A 17587-nucleotide genomic window follows, 5' to 3' on the forward strand; every position below is an offset into this window, starting at 1 on the left:
GGAAAGGCATGGAGCAAACACACAGGGAATGTGAGGGAACAGAGGAATCTGAAGCAAGACCAGTCAGTTCAGGGGTGTGTTTTTCTCCAGCTGTGATGAACCACACGGGGACAAGGTAGAGCTGGTATGATGGGGACGTCAGGAGAGCAATGGGTGTTGGGGAGAATCCACATCCACACATCAGGCCTTCACTTTGGGGCATTTGACTTGCATGACTGTAAGTGACAAGGTGGGTTTGTCTCCATTTTGGGGGAGTGGGGGTGAGGCCCTGCACCAGGCAGCATGCAGGATGATAGTTCCCTGACGAGGGATCAAACCTGTGCCCCTGAAGTGGAAGCACTGAGTCCTAACCACAGGGAAGTCCCAGGGAGTACAAAGTCTTAAACACTCTTAAACACTAAAACACTCTGCAGAGCCAGGGAAGTCCTTGTTTCCATCATTTATGGAATATTACTCAGTCATTAAAAAAAATAATGCTATTTGCAGCAGCACAGATGGACCTAGAGATTCTCACACTGAATGAAGTCAGACAGAGAAAGACAAATATTGTATGATATCAATCATACGTGGAATCTAAAAAAAAAGGCTACAAATGAACTTATCTACACAACTGAAATAGTTACAGATATAAAAAATAAGCGTATAATTATCAAAGGGTAAGAGGGGGAGGGATAAACTAGGAGATTGGAACTGAGACACACACACTACTGTATATAAAATAGATAACTAATTAAGCCTTAACTGTGTAGCACAGGGAATTAAACTCAGTCCTCTGTGATGACCTACATGGGAAAAGAATCTAAAAGAGTGGATGTATGTGTTTGACAATTTACTTTGCTAAACACCTGGAACTACTGCAACATTGAAAATCAACCATACCCCAATAAATATTTAAAAAACCAGCCTCCGTTGTGGCTCAGGTGATAAAGAATCCATGTGCAATGCAGGAGACCAGAGTTTGATCCCTGGGTTGGGAAGATCCCCTGGAGGAGAGCATGGCAACCCACTCCAGTATTCTTGCCCGAAGAATTCCACAGACAGAGGAGCCTGGAGGGCTACCGTCCACATGGTTGCAAAGAGTTGGACGTGACTGAGCAACTAAGCACACACACACAGAAATTAAAAATATGGTACTCTTTATGTAGTGAATAAGTGAATGAGATGGACACAAAGTTACACTAGTTTCCACTCTGCCATCGTCTTCAAGTTGGGGGACTGACGTGGGCAGGGGACCTTTGCCCTGGAGGAGTGAGGACAGGCCAAACAGGAACAGCTGAGGACGGTGGAGCCAAGGGTCCTCCATTTAGACAATGCTCCCTGCCCTCCAAAGGTGCAAAGGTCATGTGCAAGTCCAACTAGGATGGCAGTGAGCTCATTCCAGCAGTAGCTGCTTGAGGCTGAGCAGACCCAGTCTGGCAATAGAGAGTCGAAAACTGGGACTTCCCTGGCAGTCCAGTGGTTAGGACTCACCAGCTTTCACTGCTGTGGGCCCGGGTTCAATCCCTGGTAGGGGAACTAAGGAGCCCACAAGCTGTGCAGTCACACATAATATAAAACAATCCACTGAAAAAGGAGGAGGCTCTTGGCTGCCTTGACACTTAATCGGGAAAAAGGTTCCTGGAATCTAAGGTTTCTCACTCTGCATTGATATTGTCTGTGTGCTTAGTCATGTCTGAAGCTTATGACCCCATAGACTGTAGCCTACCAGGTTCCTCTGTCCATGGGATTCTCCAGGCCAGAATACCAGAGTGGGCTGCCATTTCCTTCTCCAGGGGATCTTCCCGACCCAGGAATTGAACCCAGGTCTCCAGTATTGCAGGCAGACTCTTTTACCGACTGAGCTACATTGATATTAGCTGAAGAAAAATCACAGCCTGAAATGCTGACTTGACTGGCTTCATTGGGATTGTGCAAACCAACAGTGAGAAGAATGAGAGGGTAACAGGCAGGAAGGCCAGGAGTCTCCAAATGGAGGAAATAGCCTGCAAGTGTCAGACATTTTTATCTCCCTTAAGCGGCAGGAAGAAACAACTTAGCGATTTATATTTTTTCCTTCTCTATACAAATTTAAAAGGTTTCTCTTAAAATTCTGTGTTGCCATAATGACACCTGGTTTCACTTGAAGTTAACCATTGCCTTTTTCTTATGGAAATGCTTATCTTAAGCTATGTTAATATACTATGCATTTACCCCAAACTCTGTCTTCAAGTCAGTTCTGCCTTTTGGGCTCAGAACCTACTTGATAAACCAGTATGTTATACTCTGATATTGTTCCTCTAATCTATGTAAACGACACTATTTGTATGGTGCTCTGCCCTTCTTCAAGGTTCAAGTTAATCCTTTTATGGCCCAAGATGAACCATTTGGAGCCAAGATTATCCCAAAATACATCTTATGGGTGAGGGGCCTGGTGCCATTCTAAGTTTTGAGACATTCCTTTCTTTTATTAACAGACTGATGGTGACTATATAACATCCAGCTAAAGACTAGCAGGGGGGTACTCTTTCTGCCCCCTTCTGATGCCTATGTCAGAAGATTTCTCTATCTCCTTTATACTTTAATAAAACTTTGTTACACAAAAGCTCTGAGTGATCAAGCCTGTCTCTGGCCCCGGATTGAATTCTTCTCCTCTGGGGGCCAAGAATCCCGGCGTCGTAATTCAACAACAACTTTTCAAGAACAGCAGGGAAGTGGGTGTCTGATAGAACAGTGGAGGAGAAGCTGAGGCTGCCAGGGCACAAAGAGAGAAAACACTTTACTTTCTCAGGTCATCTACTGGGGATACCACCATGAGTGCCATTCTAGAGAAGACAATGAAGACATGTGCACAGAGGGTGAGTGGGTGTTGAGTAGAAAGACAAGATCCTTTCTCTAAATAGGGCCCTGATAACTCACCCCCTTCTACTGGGCTAGCTGCTGAGCACTGGTGAGTAGGAACAGAGCTTTTCCTTCACCTCTTTCCTGAGCTTTCCTGCTATCGCCAGGGCTCTGAGTTCCCAAACACTGTCCCCCTTCCTGTTTCCTCCCCAGAACACAGCAGCCCTCCTTCTCAAAGAAATACGCTTGTTCCACATTTAGTTTAAAACACCTTGCCCCTCCACACCACAGCTTCCTTATGACTGTACTGCATGTGTGTGAGTTCTGGGATGGTCAGGCAGAGGCAGCAGAGTGACCACCATTGGTCTGGCAGTAAGACAACAGCAGCTGGGTCTTCCCAAGGCTGACGTCTCTCTACTGTGACTGCCCCTGATCAGCTGAACAATCTTTCCCCGAGTCATGAGTTCTCACAGCCCTTCTCCCATTGGTCCCATCCCCAGCAGGCCCTTGCTGATAACTCTCTGCCATGTGAGTCTTAACACCTATCATTTCCCGTCTGGATTCAAACAAACCTACAGTCTTCCCTGGGGTCTGACACACTCCCCAGAAACAGCAGAGCCATCCCCTTACCTGCTACACAATCCCATCAAACACTCCAAGGCCCCATGACTCATGCATTCACGATGGAATGATTACTCATGAAGACCACTAGACGTGACACCATGTTTTCATTCACAGTGACCCCAGTCTGAGCACTGTCACCTCCAAAATCTACTAACAAAACAGAGCTTTGGCCCATGATGCCAATGAGACCTCAACGTCTTCCCAGGAAACATTCCAAATTCTTTGTGTCTTCTAAAATGCACCTGAAACTTTGCTGCAACTTTGCCCAAATATCCCAAAATACCAAAGATAACCCACAAAATGGCCTCTGAGATGTTATCTGTAACTACACTATGGGTTACACAATGATTTCTGCCCCCCAGAAAGACCCCACACTTCGCTGGTGGCTCAGTGGTAAAGAAGTCACCTGCCAATGCAAGAGATGTGGGTTCGATCCCTGGGTCGGGAAGATCCCCTGAAGAAGGATATAGCAACCCACACCAGTATTTTTGTCTGGGAAATCCCATGGACAGAGGAGCCTGGTGGGCTACAGTCTATGGAGTCACAAGAGTCAGACATGAGTTAGGGACTAAACCAGCACCAAAAGACCCCACAAAATCCACGGTGTGGAGTGAGTGCTGTGGGGCACCTCTTGAATCCACCCCCTGTCCCAAGGCAGCCATCCTCCTGCTCCCAGAGCTTCCTGTGGGCTCCTCTCAGGCTTTGGTTAACAATACAGGATAACATTCCTTTTCCTAATTCTACTTCCTCATTCCTCTTCAGGTGTGATCATGGCTTTTATGAAACCCATGCCTGAAAATCTCAACCTCAAAAAACAAAACCAACAACTCAGTCTCAGCTTCTGTGTCCCAGGGAACCTGAGAAAAGACACTATGGCACCAAGCCCGATCCATATAGCCCCAGAGCTCCCTGTGAATCCATGTCTAGATGCTCCAGCCGGAACTGAGATGCCCCTTTCCAAAAGTTCCACACACCCCTTGAACCCCAAGCCATGCATGGGACAGGCGCTCATACAGCTCACTGGGCTCCTCTAGAGGCCCACACTTGCTGCCATATCCCTCCTGCAGACCCCTAAAGTCTTTCCTCCACTTTTGTGCAGGTCTTGACATTTCCTCCAGGCTTCCCAGGTGGCACTAGTGGTAACAAATCTGCCTGCCAATGCCAGAGATGCAAGAGATGTGGGTTCGATCCCTGGATGGGGAAGATCCCTTGGAGAACAAAAAGGCAACCCACTCCAGTATTCTTGCCTGGAAAATTCCATGGACAGAGGAACCTGGTGGGCTACAGTCCGTGGGGCTGCAAAAGAGTCGGACACAACTGAGTGACTGAGTACACACACACACCTCAGGCACGTATGAACAAATCAGGCTAAAACAAACCCATATGCAGAGGCATTGCAACAGGAGTGGACAGTGCTGCAAACAGCAGGACACTGGGCATTCAGTATGGAGATCAAGAAGAGGGCCCTCCCTGGAAAGGGAGGCCCTCACCAGCAACTGGGGACATGATGGAGTCTAGTTTTAAAGGTGTTTGAGGATTGGCTGGATTGTGTTTGGTGAGGATGTCACTGAGAGAGAGAGAGAGAAAGACAGCCCCACTCTCACTGTCTCCTGTACTCCCCACTCAGAGAAAACTGCAAGGTACCCCAGCTCCAAAGCGGGGCCCCCCTCCTTCATGCCCGTCCCCACACTCCTAAGCTCCTCTGCATCCTTAGCAATGTGTAGTCAGTATCCCTGACTCTGAGCAGATGAACTGCTGTAAGGCAAGGCTCCCGTTCAAGATGGCAGCTCACCCCAGAAGCACACAATTTGGAAGACCTGGGGGCTCTAGTGGAGCAGAGACACTGGAGTGAACACGGGACACCTTCGCACACTGCATGGGGGACACGGATTCTGCAGGGCTAAGCCTCAGTGCACATAATTTTGCTTTTATTTTGAGTAAGTAAGTAGTCATAGCAGGTTTAGTTCAAGTTGAAATTTCCAGAAAAAATATGGGAACTAACCTCATCACCTGCCCAAGCTCCTCGTTCTTCCCTGAGTATTCCATCCAATTACAGTCCCCAGCATCTAAATCTTCCCAAAGGAAAGTGTCACAGGTGTCCTGGAAAGAAGACAGAGACCAGGAGCCCTCCAATGCAGGGGAAACAGGAAAGACCCAACATAATCGATGAAGAACATTTCTGATAGAGGAGACCGATGTGGGAGCAATAAAACCTGGGTCAAGAGACAGAGAATGGCAGGTGAAGGGAACTTCAGAAGATGAGCAGGAGAAGGTGGGGAGACAACTCTGGCCAAGACCTGAGGAGGAGAAAGGGCCAGAGTAGCGATGCTTTAGAGACAAAGGGTCAAGCAGGAGGTGAGATCTGAGACAGAAAAGGTGTTGATGTTTGGGAGCAGAGAAAAGGTGGATGTGACCAGGGCAGAGGGAACTGTGAGAAAAGGGTCAGCTCCCAGGATGCGACTGGAGACATCTGCTTAGGAGCTCATGGCTCACGTTGTAGTAGATTATGTGAAACCAAAGAAAACGGAGTATCAGACTAACTAGGTAAAATCAGCTTCCAACACCTAAAATAAAAGACCATGGACATCTTTACCCAGTATCCATTGGGAGACAGTCTAAAATTCTTTACTAGTTACCAAAGAATATTTCCAATATATAAGATAAAAGAAGAAAGTCACAGGCTTTCTCTAAACCAGAAACAAATTTAAAAGGGAAACAATTTGTAATTAAAAAAAAAAAAACCAAAACCCTACAAAGGGACGTTCATGGTGGTCCAGTGGCTAAGACTTGGAGCTCCCAATTCAGGGAGCCTGGATTCAAACCCTGGTCAGGGAATTAGATCTCATGTGCTGCAACTAAGAGTTCACATACCGCAACGAAGACCAGGCACAACCAAATATATACATACACACACACACACGTACACACACACACACACACACACACACACCCTACACACACATATATATCCTACACAATTTTGTATATATATATATGTATATATATATATACACACCTGTGTACATATATATATGACCTTATATATATATATATATGATCTTATATATAAGACCTTATATATATGTGTGTGTGTGTATATATATATATATATATATGTATGTATGTATGTATACAGGTGTGTATATATATGTATACACTACACTCTGTGGGGTCGCTGGGTCCTGGTGTGCACAAGGTTTTGTTTGAGCCCTCCAAGCGTCTCTGGCGGGTATGGTGTTTGATTCTAAATGTGATTTCGCCCCTCCTACTGTCTTGCTGAGGCTTCTCCTTTGCCCTTGGATGTGCAGTATTTCTTTTTGGTGGGATCTAACATTCTCCTGTCGATGGCTATTCAGCAGTGAGTTGTAATTTTGGAGTTCTCAAAGGAGAAGATGAGTGCACATCCTTCTACTCTGCTGTCTTTAAGCAGTTTTGCATAGGAACCTTGAATGTTAGTTAGGTCCATGAATCAAGGTAAATTGGAAGTGGTCAAACAGGATATGGCAAGATGTTTTAGGAATCAGTGAACTCAAATGGACTGGAACAGACAAATTTAATTCAGATGACCATTATATCTACTACTGTGGGCAAGATTCCCTTAGAAGAAATGAAGTAGCCCTCATGGTCAACAAAAGAATCCAAAATGCAGTACTTGGGTACAATATAAAAAAATGACAGAATTACCTTGGTTCGTTTGCAAGGCAAACCACTCAATATCACAGTAATTTAAGTCTATGCCCCAATCAGTAATGCTGAAGAAATTAAAGTTGAACGGTTCTATGAAGATCTACAAGACCTTATAGAACTAACACCCCAAAACGATATTCTTTTCATCATAGGGGACTGAAACGCAAAAGTAGGAAATCAAGAGATACCTGGAGTAACAGGCAAATTTGGCCTTGGAGTACAGAAGGAAGCAGAGCAAAGGCTAACAGAGTTTTGCCAAGACAACACACTGGTCATAGCAAACACTCTCTTCCAGCAACACAAGAGAAGACTCTACATATGGACATCACCAGATGGTCAACACCGAAAACAGATTGATTATATTCTCTGCAGCCAAAGATGGAGAAGCTCTATACAGTCAGCCAAAACAAGACCGGGAGCTGACTGTGGCTCAGATCATGAACTCCTTATTGCCAAATTCAGATTCAAATTGAAGAAAGTGGGGAAAACCAATAGACCATTCAGGTATGATCTAAATCAAATCCCTTATGATTATACAGTGGAAGTGACAAATAGATTCAAGGGACTGATAGAGTGCCTGAAAAACTATGGATGGAGGTTCCTGACATTGTACAGGAGGCAGTGTTCAAGACCACTCCCAAGAAAAAGAAATGCACAAAGGCAAAATGGTTGTCTGAGGAGGCCTTACAAATAGCTGAGAAAAGAAGAGAAGCTAAATGAAAAGGAGAAAAAGAAAGATATACTCATCTGAATGCAGAGTTCCAAAGAATAGCAAGGATACATAAGAAAGCTTTCCTCAGTGATCAATGCAAAGAAACAGAGGAAAACAATAGAATGGGAAAGACTAGAGATCCCTTCAAGAAAATTAGAGATACCAAGGGAACATTTCATGCAAAGATGGGTACAATAAAGGACAGAAATTGTATGGACTTAACAGAAGCAGAAGATATTAAGAAGAGGTGGCAAGAATACACAGAAAAACTATACAAAAAAATCTTCATGACCCAGATAATCAAGACGGTGTGATCACTCACCTAGAGCCAGACATCCTAGAATATGAAGTCAAGTGGACTTTGGAAGCATCACTATGAACAAAGCTAGTGGAGGTGATGGAATTCCAGTTGAACTATTTCAAATCCTGAAAGATGATGCTGTGAAAGTGCTGCACTCAATATGCCAGCAAATTTGGCAAACTCAGCACTGGCCACAGGACTGGGAAATGTCAGTTTTCATTCCAATCCCAAAGAAAGGCAATGCCAAAGAAAGTTCAAAACTGCACCATTGCACTCATCTCACATGTTAGCAAAGTAATGCTCAAAATTCTCCAAGCCAGCTTCAACAGTATGTGAACCTGAACTTTCAGATGTACAAGCTGGATTTAGAAAAGGCAGAGGAACCAGAGGTCAAACTACCAACATCCTTTGGATCATTGACAAAGCAAGAGAATACCAGAAAAATATCTACTTCTGCTTTATTGATTATGCCAAAGCCTCTGACAGTGTAGATAACAACAAACTGTGGAAAATTCTTAAAGAGATGGGAACACCAGATCACCTCACCTGCCTCCTGAGAAACCTGTATGCAGGTCAAGAAACAAGTTAGAACTGGACATGGAACAACAGACTGGTTCCAAATTGCAAAAGGAGTACGTCAAGGCTGTATATTGTCACCCTACTTATTTAACTTATATGCAGAGTACAGCATGAGAAATGCTAGACTTTATGAAGCACAAACCGGAATCAAGATTGCCAGGAGAAATATCAATAACCTCAGATATGCAGATGACATTACCCTTATGGCAGAAAGCGAAGAAGAACTCAAGAGCCTCTTGATGAAAGTGAAAGAGGAGAGTGAAAAAGCTGGCTTAAAGCTCAACATTAAAAAACGAACACCATGGCATCTGGTCCCATCACTTCATGGCAAATAGATGGGGAAACAATGGAAACAGTAACAGACTTTTTATTTTGGGGGGCTCCAAAATCACTGTAGATGGTGACTGCAACCATGAAATTAAAAGATGCTTGCTCCCTGGAAGAAAAGCTATGACCAACCTAGACAGCATATTAAAATGCAGAGACATTACTTTGCTGACAAAGGTCCATCTAGTCAAAGCTATGGTTTTTCCAGTAGTCATGTATGGATGTGAGAGTTGGATTATAAAGAAAGCTGAGCACAGAAGAATTGATGCTTTTGAACTGTGGTGTTGGAGAAAACTCTTTAGAGTGTCTTGGACTGCAAGGAAATCCAACCAGTCAATTTTAAAGGAAATCAGTCCTGAATATTCATTGGAAGGACTGATGCTGAAGCTGAAACTCCAATACTTTGGCCACCTGACGTGAAGAACTGACTCATTAAAAAGACTCTGATGCTGGGAAAGATCGAAGGTAGGAGGAGAAGGGGACAACAGAGGATGAGATGGTTGGATGGAATCACCGATCTGATGGACATTAGTTTGAGCAAACTCCAGGAGTTGGTGACAGACAGGGAAGCCTGGTGTGCTGCAGTCCATGGGGTCGCAAAGAGTTGGACTGACTGAGTGACTGAACTGAACTAATAGCCTACATATATAGCCTACACCATTACATACACACATACATATATAGCCTACACAATTATATATATATCCTACCCAATTCTGGTGTCAAAGTCAGAAAATATTATGAATATAAATTTAGAAAATCACATGAATTGATTATAGGATGCCCAGCAATTTCAGCAAAGCAATTCAGAAGTTATTATTTATAGAAAAGTAGAAATTGAATGATAAGATTTAGTTCAAGCTACAAAAAGAACAATGAAAAAAATTACCAGAAAAAGGAGTTGTAATTTTCCTTTAAATAGGCACCATGAAGTGACAATTTTCTCTTGCTCCAAACACACATACAACACCCTATTCCATGTCTCTGGCTGAAGGATTGCAAATGGAAGTTATCTTCTGATAAAAATAAAACAACACAAGCATTAGAGAGTAGAATTTTGCAATTCTCATCATCTATACAAACTTTTAAATTTATTAGACTACAAATTCATGATATCACAACAATAGTTTATACCCATTTATATCCAAATTCATATCCAACTGACTCACATGGGTCCAGGTCACTCCTCTTTCTTCACTAATACGCATTCCCCTCTGTCATTCTGTTTATCTCCCTATTTCTTTTTTTCCTCTCTCTCTCTGTCCTTTTGTTCCCCTCTGCTCTGGGCTGTTACTGCCCTTCTATTTCTCCTCTCACACCAGCCCTGCCCACTCTGCTACTCAGTACTTCTCTGTTGCTCTTTTTTTCCCCAACCTGACTGTCCTAAATCTCCAAGTATTAATATTTCTGCCTCTTTCTTCTCCCATCTGAGCTTCCTCTCCTCTCCCTACCTCTTACCCCTGTGACATTCCCCTGGACCCCCTCCACAACCACCCCACCTCCGCCCCGCCCCGCATCTTTGGGGGCAGATTTTCCTTCAGGTCTCCTGTTCCAGCACCACCAAGGCTCCAAGTCTCACCCTCTTGCCTGCCCCATCAGAATGATGCGCTTCTCCACTCTTTCCCCGCTGCTACCGCTGAGCGAGGGCCCCTCTCCTATTCTGCTCACCTTCGTTTCTCCGGAGATCCTGCTTTTCTCTAAACTTCTCTCCTTTCCCCACCCGCTACCTTCAAGGCTTATTCTCTTTCATGAAGGCGTCTCTTGCAAGTCCCTCACCAATCCTCTTCATTGCCATCGCTTCTCCCTCATGCTTTTCTTAACTTTCTATTTCTCTCGGAGTCGCTGTCTCTGCTTCTCCTGACACCGCCCCTCCCCCCCCCCCGCCCACTATTTACAGGGATGGCGACTGAATAAGAAGCATCCCCTTCCGCAAGAGCCTGTTTTCCAGAGGGTGGAATTTGGAACCGAAGACCATGGGTGTCACATGGCTGACCCAGGTCACTTCTGCCAACACAGGTTTAGAGGAAAGGTCACTATGACGGGAACGCCTGCGGGGCAGAAGGACCGGCCAGAGGAGACTCGAGGACAGCGGGGCTGGGAGGCTGGGGGGTCTCAAGACGGGGAGAGGACGCGGCCTCTCCGAGAGTGGGGTGGCCGGAGGTGACCTCAGGGGCCGAGAGGGCGAGGCTAGGGGCGGTAGTGCGAATAAACCCACCTCATGGGAGAGAATTTTATGCGGTGCAGGAGGGGCAGAGGGGTCAGTGAGGTCAGTGAAAGGTTGTAAGCTGGAAAGCGTTGCGAAAGGCAGCGTCTAAGCGGACCGAAGGCAGGAACCGGCTCCAGAGCGACTTTAAACCGAAAGGTAAGTACCTGGGGAGACGCCTGAATTTGCTGGGGGGTGGTGGGGCGGGCGCGGAGATTCATGATCTGTAGCGACCCTGAGACCCCGGGTACAGAAGAAAGGAAACTGCGAGGCTCAGATTTGACTAAAAAGACAGAAACTCAAGCTGCGCAGCGAGACCTTCCCTCTCAGCTTTCAGCTTCCCTGTGTGAGAAACTGAAAAGGCTGAGCGGCCTAGGGGGCGGGGCCTAGACGGGGCGAGGCCGTAAGGGGGCGGGTCGTGGAGAGAATCGGGCTTGCGTGGGGACCCCGAGCGCGGAGGGCGGGGCTTGCGTGGGGACCTTGGGTTGGGAGGCGGGGCCTCGGGGCGCGGTGGGCGGGGCCAGCGGCGGGTAATCATTGATAGGCCAAAGAATGGCATTTTGGACAATCTGGCTTTTCCCCATGTAAACAAGGGACCAAGGGGGAGTCTTAAATCAGTGATAATGGGGAAGGGTGGGTCTTGACAGTAAGCCGTTTCCTGGAACTTGAAATCTTTAACCTTTGCTATTTTCCACAATTAGAGGGTCTGAAGTAAGCTTCAACTCTGTCACCATAAACTGTAACAACAGGCTAAAGTCAAAAATGATAAATACACATGCTATAGTTGAAAATGGAACGTTAGGAATATTAAACTAATAATAATAAAGACAATAACAAAGGCCCAAGAACCTTGGCATATATACCTTTGAATGATGGGGAAGGGTCCTGCGTGTCCATATGTGGCTGTGTTGTGTATGGTCTTGTCACATCCTAGAGACATCGGTACGTGTTGAAGGAATGTTGCTCTAAATCATTAAGTCAAGTCAGAGGTCTTGGTTGCTCTTAAACTGAACAAGAACCCAGAGGTTATATTGATGCCAAAATCTTGGCTCTCAGTGCCCTAAGGCCAAACTGAAATGTGGAGACAAGAGTTATGGAGGAGAAGAAACAGTAGCTTTATAACTTTTCCAGACAAAGTGGGGATACAGCAGCCTAGCACCTCAAGAACTGTGCCTGGTGAGCAGGGAGCAGGGAGAGCTTATATAGTCAGGGGAGGATATGTGATAAGGATCAGCAGTAATAGTCTTGCTGTCTTCTTTCTTCTTCAGAGTTTCAAAACAGTAGGGTTGTTGACAAGATTAGGGTGTTAATAGTGAAAGTCGCTCAATTGTGTCCAACTGTTTGCACCCCATGAACTATGCAGTCCATGGAATTCTCCAGGCCAAAACACTGGAGTGGGTATCCGTTCCTTTCTCCAGGGGATCTTCCCAACCCAGGGATGGAACCCAGGGCCCCACGTTGCAGGCGGATTCTTTACCAGCTGAGCCACAAGGGAAGCATGAATGAATCAGTTCAGTTCAGTTCAGTTCAGTCACTCAGTCGTGTCTGATGCTTTGCGACCCCATGAATCGCAGCTCGCCAGGCCTCCCTGTTCATCACCATCTCCCAGAGTTCACTCAGACTCACGTCCATCGAGTCCGTGATGCCATCCAGCCATCTCATTCTCTGTCGTCCCCTTCTCCTCCTGCCCCCAATCCCTCCCAGCATCAGAGTCTTTGCCAATGAGCCAACTCTGCGCATGAGGTGGCCAAAGTACTGGAGTTTCAGCTTTAGCGTCATTCCTTCCAAAGAAATCCCCGGGTTGATCTCCTTCAGAATGGACTGGTTGGATCTCCTTGCAGTCCAAGGGACTCTCAAGAGTCTTCTCCAACACCACAGTTCAAAAGCATCAATTCTTCGGCGCTCAGCCTTCTTCACAGTCCAACTCTCACATCCATACATGACCACAGGAAAAACCATAGCCTTGACTAGACGGACCTTAGTTGGCAAAGTAATGTCTCTGCTTTTGAATATACTATGTAGGTTGGTCATAACTTTTCTTCCAAGGGGTAAGCGTCTTTTAATTTCATGGCTGCAGTCACCATCTGCAGTGATTCTGGAGCCCCCAAAAATAAAGTCTGACACTGTTTCCACTGTTTCCCCATCTATGGTGTGAATATATATATGTAAAACTGAATCACTGTGCTATACACCTGAACCTAACAGAACACTGTAAATCAACTATATTTCAATAATTAAAAACATGAAAAAAGAAAAAAAATAAAAATGAAAACCAACCTCTGGACCGAGAAATTCTCTCCACAAAGGTAGCAGAGAAAAAAATGCAGAGCTGCATTCAGTTTTTTTAATTGAAGTATAGTTGATTTACAATGTTAATCTTTGCTATACAGTAGTGATTCAGTTATACATACATGTACATTTTTTTGTATTCTTTCCATTATGTTTTAACACAAGGTATTGAATATAGCTCCCTGTGCTATACAGCAGGAGCTTGTTCATCTATTTTATTTATAGTCCAGACCATACTGTTTAAAAGCTAGTAATTAATGCAGGCAACACTGAAGAGAGTTGGGAATTATAGTCCACCTCTTTGAGTATATAGTACACAAATGATTTATAATTATGCTGTTATTCTCTACATGCTCCTCAAACAGCTTCAGAAAACCTCAAGTTAACTTAGTGCCTACCATGCTGTTAAAGAAATTAAAATGAAGGAAGTCTTGTTCAGGGTTCAGTAGGAGAGCAGGCTTCTGACCTGCTCCTGACCTGCTCAGACACTGCCCAGATTCCATGCCTGCCCCCAAGCACAGCAAGTCAGGCAGCGCTTTAGATAAGGTAGTACGTCTTGGAATTCTTGAGCCTCTGGGGGCCTGGCCAGCTTCCTACCCAGCCTCCACAGAGCTGCATTTTTGCACAGACTGATGATCCCATTTTGTGGCCTGGGCTTATAAGCAGGAGTCCTCAAACCGCAATTTGAAGTCTCACCTGTGGGGTGGACACACTGCCTGGGACCCCTTTCCCAACTGGGACTCTAGATTACTGTCATTCATAACTTCCCAGCACTGTTCAAGTCTGAATGTAGGGTCGGCCCAACTTGGTGATATATATGCTGTTACTTCTCTTGTTTCTAACTTCTTTTCTTCTAATGACTGTATATTGAAATTAATTAAGTTGAATAATCTATTAACAATTGAAACTTTATTTGCGTGTAATGAGTGGTTTTGTTGTTGCTGTTAACAAATCCTTTGAACCTAAAACAAATTGAGAGAGTAGTACTGAAACATATACATTACCATGTGTAAAATTAGACAGCCAGTGGAAATTTGCTGTATGACACAGGGAGCTCAAATCTGGCGCTCTGTGACAAGCTGGAGGGGTGGGGTGTGGTGGGAGGTTCAAGAGAAGCGGACATATGTATACTTATGGCTGATTCATGATATATGGCAGAAACCAACACAATATTGTAAAGCAATTATCCTCCAAATAAAAATAAATTTGAAATAAAAAAAGAAAATGAAAGTAAAACTTTTGGCAAAACAGCTGTATGGGTTATCTGTCTTGTCTCAATCATTTATTTTAAACACAATATGCTATCTCATTTGTTTTGGATAGAAGAGTTGATATACCATATTATATGTTTCAAGTGTACAATATAGTGATTCACAATTTTTAAAGGTTATATTCTACTTAGAGTTATTATAAAATATTGAATGTATTCCCCATGTTGTACAATCGACCTTGTAGCTGATTTTACACCTAGTAGTTTGTACCTCTCACTCCCCTGCTCCTATCTTGCCCTCCCCTTCCCTCTCCCCACCGGTAACCCCTAGCTTGTTCAGCTTGTTCTCTACATCTGTAAGTCTGCTTCCTTTTTGTTATATTCACTGTTATACTTTTTACATTCTACAAATAAGCAATATCATATAGTATGTCTTTCTGTCTTATTTCACCCAGCACAATGCCCTCTAAGTCCATTCATATCCATGTTGCTGCAAATGTCAAATGTCATTCTTTTTTACGCCTGAGTAGTATTCCGGCATCTTCTTTACCCAGTCATCTGCTGCTGGCCGGCTATCTGATGTTTTTATAGTTCAAGTCTTGACATCATTTCTCCTTTCACTTTTACCCCATTCGCTAGTGCTTCTCAGTCTCTTTTGTGTCATCCCATTTCTCTTCCTGTAACTTAGAAGGGGTCTGGAAGCTTGAGAGGGGTCTGAGTGAGAGGAAAGAACAAGAGTCTTCAATAGAACTTCTCAGGAAGTTTTTGCTTTGCTGGAAGTCCCTCATGGCTCTGCCCTCAGGGTTTCCTGATCTTCGTCTGTAGGATCTTCAATGCTCCAGAGACACAGACATGAAAAAGACTCTTTTACACACCCTAATGGCCTTTTGGGAGATACTCACTAGACATGTTGTTTTTGGTACTCAAGAACTGGGATGAATGGCTTAAAAACATTCCCAGCTCCCCTAGCATGTACTGCCATTGCTGCTACAGGTGAAATAATAATTGTAGTTCTGTGGGGAGGTGAGGTCATAGCATCACAAGGTTTTATTTCAGTGCCTGGCTGTCTCCCTCTCACATATACTGGCTGTGGGGACTCTGGCACCGAGCCCACCCATCCTGGCAGCCAGAGGACTCTGGTGAGTATCTTCTTTTTTATTCTGAATATTTTCTGTTTTATTCTGAGCCCTCTCCCACCCATAAGGGCAGGAGTGTATCAAGAATCTGGAAAGGTACTCATTTCAGAAACAGGATTTTCCCAGGTAGAAACAGAGTCCTTGGGATGAAGAAATAATTCCTGGAGTATGTGCTGAACTCATGGAGAGAGATGGATAGTTCCTGACTCTATCAATTCCTGATGCCTTTTAATCCACCCCGAGGAGGATGAGTGCTATTTTACTCTAGTATATTTTAAAATATATATTTTTTATATTTATTTAGGCTGAGCTAGGTCTTAAGTTGTGGCATGTGGGATCTAGCTCCCTGACTAGAGATCGAACCTGGGCCCCCTGCATTAAGAGTGCAGAGTCTTATCCACTGTACCACCAGGAAAGTCCCCATGTTACTTTTTAGAACAAGGGTCCCCAACCTCTGGGATCTAATGCCTGATGATCTGATATGGAGCTGATGTAATAATAATAGAAAGTGCACAATAAATGTAATGCATTTGAATCATCCTGAAACCATCTCCACCCCCCTACCTTCTCCCCCAGGTCTGTGGAAACCACTGTCTTAAACGAAACTGGTCCCTGGTGCCAAAAAGGTTGAGGACCACTGCCTTGGAACATAAGGTTCCTTTCTCAGTCCTGTGAGGGACCATGGTGACTTGCCATTCACCTCGTGCGTACAGGTATCTTTGGTGAAAACTTATGTACAATAATGTTATATCATTTCCCTTAAGGATAACAATTGGTACAGAACAGACTGGTCAGACAACTGGGGAGATAATGGGACACACTTAAGGGAAGTTTAGTTTAAACATGCATCACCTTCCTTATAAATGTTACTAGCTACACTGCCTGTGTCCTGCCTATTTCACAAGATGACAGTTTCCTGCATACCAGATGTATGTCTTACTTAGCCTCTGAGCAAATTGATTAGATAACTTGAAACCATTGTCCAAATACCTAATCTTTTAAGATCAATGACTATAGTTGTGTAACTCCAGATATGGAAAGAAATAACCAAGGGCCATCATTTCCTGGCTTGTAACAGACTAGCAAGACAGAAGGTCCAGAAACCTTTGGCTACTGTTACAGGGTCTAGACTAGTGATGGCACATTGAGTAGCCCGCCAACAAAATCCTTGGCGGACCTAGGAATGAGCATTCTCAGGTCCTAGCACTGGGGGACAAATTGGTCACAAATGCCTCCCAAACCTTGAAATTAAGACCGAAGGAGAAGGGACTGTAAAAATAAAGAATGTTGCCCACCAGCCAGTTCTACAAGAACCACGTCAGTCACCGCGGTCACTGACCTACAGCTGCCCTGAGAGGATGAAGCGCACTCTATTCTGGGAAAACTGGCAGAACTGGCCTTCGGAGACAAGAGATATTTCCAGGAGAAATGTTTCATGAACCTGGGTCCTTGCGTCTTCTTATACTTAGAAAAGCACTGAAACCATTCCCTGGGATGTCTGCTCCTGGTGACCAGCAGCAACGTCCCACTAAGAGGCATGCTTGACCAGGGATTTCAGAGGGGATTTCACAGCCCCTTCGCGCAAATCACATGTAAACTGACCTCATCCAGAACAGTTTTCAAAACTCTCAGTTTGGCTGGTAAAGTTGTCATCGGTTAATTCTTCTTTAACACTGCAACATAAAGATCTTTTTTCCTTCTT

Source organism: Oryx dammah, unplaced genomic scaffold (assembly GCF_014754425.2).
Source record: "Oryx dammah isolate SB20612 unplaced genomic scaffold, SCBI_Odam_1.1 HiC_scaffold_13, whole genome shotgun sequence".
Lineage (NCBI taxonomy): Eukaryota > Metazoa > Chordata > Mammalia > Artiodactyla > Bovidae > Oryx > Oryx dammah.